General features: G+C 38.1%; 1 pseudogene; it reads left to right on the forward strand.

The window, feature by feature from the left end:
- The first annotated feature begins 370 nt into the window (after positions 1-370).
- On the forward strand, positions 371-6,014 carry LOC100721348 (DNA endonuclease RBBP8-like; annotated as a pseudogene).
- Positions 6,015-6,984: the final 970 nt, after the last annotated feature.

Below are 6,984 nucleotides of genomic sequence, written 5' to 3' on the forward strand. Positions count from 1 at the left end.
TCAGAGAGTATTAGGGTGAGATGATTAATGAATCAAAAAGACCCAAGTTTTAATGAGGCAGTGTTTTCTTCCTACCTCTGAATTCTGAAATCCCATTCCAAAGGCCAAACTGGGAAAGATCACCCAGAAAAACAGCTTCTCTGTTTGCTGTCCTCCCTCCAGGGAATTTAGCTGAATCAGAAAGGCTTTCTTTTTTCCTCTTCAGAGTAAACAAACTAAACAACAGCAAACTCTTGCCACAATACAGCAAATAGGTGTAATTTCTCTAAAGTACAAGTTTAAAAAAAGGACAGGTATCCTAGGATTCCTGACACACTTGCCATGGGGTGTCCCCAGTGATAGATAAGTGGAAGAGTTACAGGGGCTCAGGATGTGGGAAGTCTGCTCTTCCAAAGGAGATGTGGGTTGGGAGGAGACTGAGGTCAGGGTGGCACTAGGAAAGGGTGAGAGAGGGTGTCAGGGTTTAATATGACTTCTGGAAGTGACTAGACCTGTTGCAGAAAGAAACAGTGCTTGGAGCAAGCTCACCATCTACATGTTGGCTTCACTCCCAGTGTGGAGCTGGGGTCACTTACTTCTCTTCCTGGGCTTCCTCAGAATCTTTTGTAAAAAGCAGAATAGTTGGGTATATAATCTCAGTACTCTGCGAAGCTGAGACAGGAAGAACACAAGTTTGAACTTACACTGGGCAACATAACAATATAGAAAGATTCTGTCTCAAATAAAAGTTAAAAAGATCTCAGACGCAACTCAGTGTGGAGGTCCTGGATTCAACACACACACAGACACTGTGAGACAAATTCCAGGGCTCATTATAGCTTCTCTTTCCTTGAAAAGGAGAATGTACTAAAAAACAGAACACACAGTGCCAGACTATCTGAAAATATCTCACAGTGTGACCACAGACAGCTTATCAGCTGTAAAATTACACATTTCATCTGTCAAGGAGCAACTGTGGAAATTACCTGATACAGTGCAGGTAGATATTGCATGGCCCGGGCACCTTTTCACCATTCATTGAATTTCCATTATCATTAACTTAAGAATGCAAAGTTGCTGTTGTCCAAAACATTTTGCTGACACTGCCCTGAAAATCAATACCAAAAACTGGAGATAAATACAGACTAACTCTATCCAATAAGGATCAATTCAGATGTATAAGGTCTTCTTTCAAACTGGCAAAAGAACTTCTATAGTGTACATAAAAATATAAATACAATATTGTGAGTGAAATATTTACCTAGAGTAAACAAGTATGCCACAATGAATCACACATACAGAATGCACACACACTTAATAAAATGTAGGAGCCTGATCCTTGGGTCAGCACATGTCCCAGCCCTCATTTTAAATGACCAAGGTTTTAATCAACTATTCCAAACCAAGTATTCTGATGATGAAAGCATGTTCCTTATTCTGAAGAAATGTAACTCAGGCTCTAAATTAGTTCAACCTCTCTGGTCCTGGTTCTCTTAATACTTTGTGTATTTGCATCTGCTATTAGAAAAGCAAAAATCAATCCACAGTATGTGTCTGCTTCTGTTTGGACTGATTTTAGTTCTCTTCCTCCATGTGCATCAGGGCTACAGGCACTAGTCTGTGGAATGTACTTGGGGTATGCCAGGGCTTTCCTTGGGAGTCTGCCCAACAGCTGTTTGCAGCCTCTTTCTCTCTTGTTGGCAGACAGAATATTCATTCATTCATATTTTTGTGCTTCCAAGGGTGCAAGGGCAATACAGTTGAGTTTATTCCTTCTCTGAGATACTCCCCCCTCCCATGCATGTGCGCTCATCTTCCAGACCCAGGTAGGCAGCCACTTCAGGTGAGCACACTGGGAAATCTACTTATCAAACAAGTCATCTTCAAAGTCTGGGATGGGAACCTTCTGACAGTCATTGACACACTTTAATTCAATTTCTCCATGCAAACTACTGATGTGACTTCCCTTTGATAGGACAGTTTTCAATGCTCTTTTGCCAGGCCATATGGGCAGGCCATCAGCTACTACCCATGTGCCAGTAAAAGGCCAAGTGCACAAACAAACAGCTTGCAGCTCAGCCCAGCAAATGTATTTGTTTGAAAAATCTTCAGTGCTGTCTTACAAACACAATAGAAACCAGCTTGTGGAGCTGGAACTGGCAATAGAATCAGGTAGTTCCAAAGGAAAGAAGGTCCACTCACTTTTGAATGCAATGAGCAATTCTTTGCATCTCCTTGGTAGCCTCATTCTGCATAGAATGCTTCTCTTATTGTCAAACTCTTCTGGCTATGACCTTCATCAGAGCCCTCCACCAATATCCCCCAGACATTTATTCATAGTTCAGATTTCAAGATTATCTGATGTCATTTAGTCATAGAGGTAATTTTAATCAAAGTCAGACAACAAGTGAGTAATCATCTATCAAATGAAAATATTTGGGCCCAAAGAGCCAGCAATCATCCCTGGGAGATGTTTTCAGGCTTTGACATAAGCCCCAATCTATATTCCATATAGGGCTGTTTTACAGAGAACATGTCCACGCTCACCCTCCAGCTCTATTCTATGTTTGATATGAGCAACCTGTATTAGTGAGGCATTTTATTGATTGTCACTTAGCATATCTAATTAATAATGCTTGAAAGAAGATTTGCATACCTTCTATGTCATAATAGTATGAAACAAAAGCAAGAGACATTCTCTTATCAGATGTTATCCATCCCCTTAATACACTTAAGTAAATAAATAACAGCTACTTGACATAAACTCTCACCATCCCACATCTTTCCTGATCTTTCATTTTAAATGAAAGATCTCCAAAAGAAAAGGAGATTCTAGTCACTGACACTTGTGATCCAAGTGAAGCTCCACACACTAAAATACATGAAACACTCAATTGTCCCACTGATAAGTCATCTTGTCTTTTGGCTACAATCATTGCTGAAATGCATGGTTAAAAAGGAATCTGAATTTCAAGGCCCTGTGAGCCCTCTTGGTGATGAACTCTATTACTCTCCAGAAGGAGAACACAAGAAACAGCTTTTTGAGGAATCCATGAGAAATATTAGAGATACTTTAAGGTTTTCACATTCTACTTCAAAGACTCTAACTCAAGAAGAATTGACTACTTGGGTGTCATCTCTTGTGTTTTTATGTCCTGTGTTTGTACCTACGTCTAGTGTGAAACTGGTTTCAGTTTGAATGCAAGTTTGTCTCCTTCTCTTTTAGATACTGGGAAGCAAAACCATCTCAAAACAGCACCTTTCAGCAGCACTTCTACTTCTAGATCAGAGAAAACGAGATTAAAACCTGAAGACAGTGCCCTCTTCACACTCATAGGCTTGGGTTTGAACTGAACAAGGCCATTAGCAGTCATTTGTAGTAAGCAGGTTCTTAAAAGAATATTGCTGATTGCACTAAAGATACTGTGGCTGATAAACACATAGTGTCCCTGAAATCACTGAGAGACAGAACATCCAAAAGGAAGAAAACTGAGGAAGAAAGTGAACATGAAGCAAGTTGCCCCATTCCTCCTTTAATAAAGAAAATTCTTTCCCTTTTCCAATGAATGGTCAATTTTCTAGGAGTAGAGAATGTGCAAACCTCTAGATCTATCTTATCAGTTTTCAGCTTTTCAGCATCAAGAGAAAAGCCAAGGAAGTAAGACTCCTAGAAACAGTTTCAAGCAAATGACTCTTATAAAGCTTTAAAATCCATTCCAAAAGGCTCTTCCTTAGGCCATAAGGCCTTGGATAGGGGCTGCCTGGTACCCAGAGAGTCCCTGACCGAGTCCTGTTTACAGGACTGCATCCACCAGTCTTTGTACAAATCTCTTTCATATAATATAACACTATTGCCTATAAAAGGAGGAAATTCCATCTTCAAAATTCCTCTACATCCTCATGAAAGTTTGGAGACAGAATCATTTTGATGATATGAAGGGTGCTAGTTCTAATGAGTCAATAAAAGTAAGAACCAGGTCAATCCAGAGAGGATTTAAACTTGCATCAGTTCAATAAATCCCTGCAGAATTGCCAAAACAAAGCTTAATAACAACCAAGATGCATCCCTTGAAAATGTTCCGTGGAGCATAAATCCAGGAGCAGACCTTTCTCAGTATAAAATGGATATTAGTGTAATAGATACCAAGGGTGGCTGCCAATCAGGATTAGGGGGAGAGACAGCAGCAATGGACTGCACCTTGGTCAGTGCTTTTAAAGGTGAATAAACAAGAGCAAAAAGGAGAAAAAAGTCCAAACAGAGAAAGAAAGATGAATGATACTTTGGAAGATATGTTTGATCGGACAGCACATGAAGAATACTAATCTTGTTTGGCAGACAGTTTCCCCCAGGTGGTAAATGAAGTAGAGGGATTATCTGCTGCCATAAGGGAATCAGTTGCACATAATGATACACAAGATAAAGCCAAGCAGAAAGCATTTGAGGAGCCATATTATAAAGATAATGAGAGGGAGACCAACTTACAAACTTCCTCATATTGAGGTGATTTGGAAAAAAGTAGAGAAAAAATGTTGCTTGGGCACACATATAAGGAATGTGACGTTTATTATGCAGATATTCCTGCTTAAGAAAGAGAAGAATTTGGCTTCCTGCTCAAGACTGATTTTGCTAAATTCCACCACACAACCAGGGAATTTCTGGAAGGTTGGTTTTCCTTCCACTCAGACTTGTCTGGAAAGAGGTCACAATAAGGAAGGTCTTGACCTTTGTCCTCTTCCAAAAATAGCAGCCTTGCAATACAATGTTTTCTCCGAAAGGCAAGGAGCAGTAGATACAGAGCTGAAGCAGAAACAGAAGGAAAGAGGGAAGGTTTTTAGTCGTTTATACTTGAAGTTGGTATTAAACACTGATTCTTTTGATCTTCTGCAAGTCAGCTTTTCTATTAAAAATGTTTTAAAATAGCATTTACTTACCATACAAATATTTAAAATGTAGATGTGGTTATACTTCCTTGCTATTGCATCTTTAAAACAGTAAGATGCTTTAATTTTGCACTCTAACTTAAGATTTGTTTATTTACTTTTTTTTTTTTTTTTACTAGTACCAGGGATCGAACTCTTGCATGCTTGCAAGACAAGTGCTTATGCTGCTGAGCTAAATCCCCAGCCCCTAATTTATTTACTTTTTTTGTAATTACAATTTTGAAGATAAAAAAATCTACTACTCTAAAACACCAAATTGTCCAAAGCCAACTGAATGGGTAACAATGCAATTCTGACTCTAACCATCCACACTTAGTGTCTGATCCCATCGGTTAATGCCTCAGTGTCCCCAGACCTTGCCACTCAGATGCCAGCTGCAAGTTTGATCCAAAGCCACCCATACTTCTCACTCACTGGCTACAAATTTGTGAGTTTCCATGATCCCACCATGCCTAATAATTGCTGGAACAAGTCACTCAGAAACACTATAGTATGATTATAATTTTATTATAAAGGACAGGAAACACACAGAGCTTCTGAAGCCATCAGAATGAGAGGCTGGGCATACTCATTCTGCTACATGTGTTCTCCAAACAGAAGTTGCAGTGAGTCTTGGTGTCCAGAGATTTTACTGTGGTCTCATTATTGACTGAATCATTGGCTACAAGATTCAACTCTAGCCTCCTTCCCTCTCCTGGTATGTCACGGGACTAAAGTCTCAATTCTATAATTATATATTTGATGTTTCTGGTGACCACCTTCCAGTGCCATGTAGGAGGTAATGTTAGTCAATTCATTAGCATAACAAATATATTCTGTTTTATCCAAATATAAGATTTATTGAAATTGTGTATGAACTTGGAACAAAGACCAAATATATTCTTTAATATACAACATTGACAGTTACTATGAATAGTGCAAATCCAGATCATAATATAATATTCATATTAATCAACTGCCTGCATTCTTCAATATGCTTGTATTATTATATTTTTATTAAACCATTTGGAATGTTTGCTACCGAAAAAGGATAATTGAGCCTTTTCTGCCTGATAGTTGACAATCTTTTTATTCTTGATAGTTTATGAAAATACTTTCAGCTTCATAGTTCTTTATTTGTAATATCATGTAATCTTTAAAAGCTGTTATCATATTTGGGGAAACCACTTTCAGTTGTTTCAGGTTTGTTTCTGTTTCTGTGTCAGTATTTTTGCAGTAGCTAATGTTACATTCATCTTTGGGAGTAGGCACATGTACTTTATATATTTTGAATCTTTTTGTTCTTCTTCCCCTTTCCACCTCCCTCCCCCTGTCTCTAGATCCCCTTTTCTTATTTTCATTGTCATTGTTATCATGGAATTTCTAATTCAAGCTTTTTGAGAAATTCTCCAAATTCATTTCAGTAATATTTGCACTAGCTTATGTCATCATCAACATTTAGAAGGGCTGCTGTTTCACCATAGCCACACTGAGGTTTCTTATTTGATTTCGGGATGACAGCCATTCTTTCTGGCATAAAATGAAATCTTACTATTATTTTAATTTGTGTTTCTCTATTGACTAAAGATGTTGAACCTGTCTTCATATGTTTTTTGACCAATACTTCTTCTTCTGAGAAATATCTATTCATTTCAGTTGCCCATTTTTAAATTGAGCTTTTTATTTTGGAGGAGATCTAAGTTTTTGAGTTCTTAATGTATTCCTGATATTAGTCTTCTTTCTGAGGAATAACTGGCAAATGTGTCATTTTTTTTTCTCATTCCATACATTTTCGCTTCATTTTGTCTGCTGTGTGGGAGCTTTCTAATTTGGTATAATTCTATCTGATTATTCTTGTCATTATGTCTTGTACAACTGGAGTTCTGTTCAGAAGGTCATTGGCTACACCTAAGACTTCGAGAATTTTATCTCCTTATTCTGCTACTATATTAAGTGATTCTGATTTGACATTTAGATTTCTGACCCATTATAATTTTAGTTAAGTACAAAGAGAGAAATATGGGTCTACATTCAATCTGCTACATATGGGTAGCCAGTTTCCTACCAGCATTTGTTAGGAAGTGT

The sequence above is a fragment of the Cavia porcellus genome, unplaced genomic scaffold, assembly GCF_034190915.1.
Source record: "Cavia porcellus strain 051 isolate PalLab524CR breed Dunkin Hartley unplaced genomic scaffold, mCavPor4.1 scaffold_19, whole genome shotgun sequence".
Taxonomy (NCBI): Eukaryota; Metazoa; Chordata; class Mammalia; order Rodentia; family Caviidae; genus Cavia; species Cavia porcellus.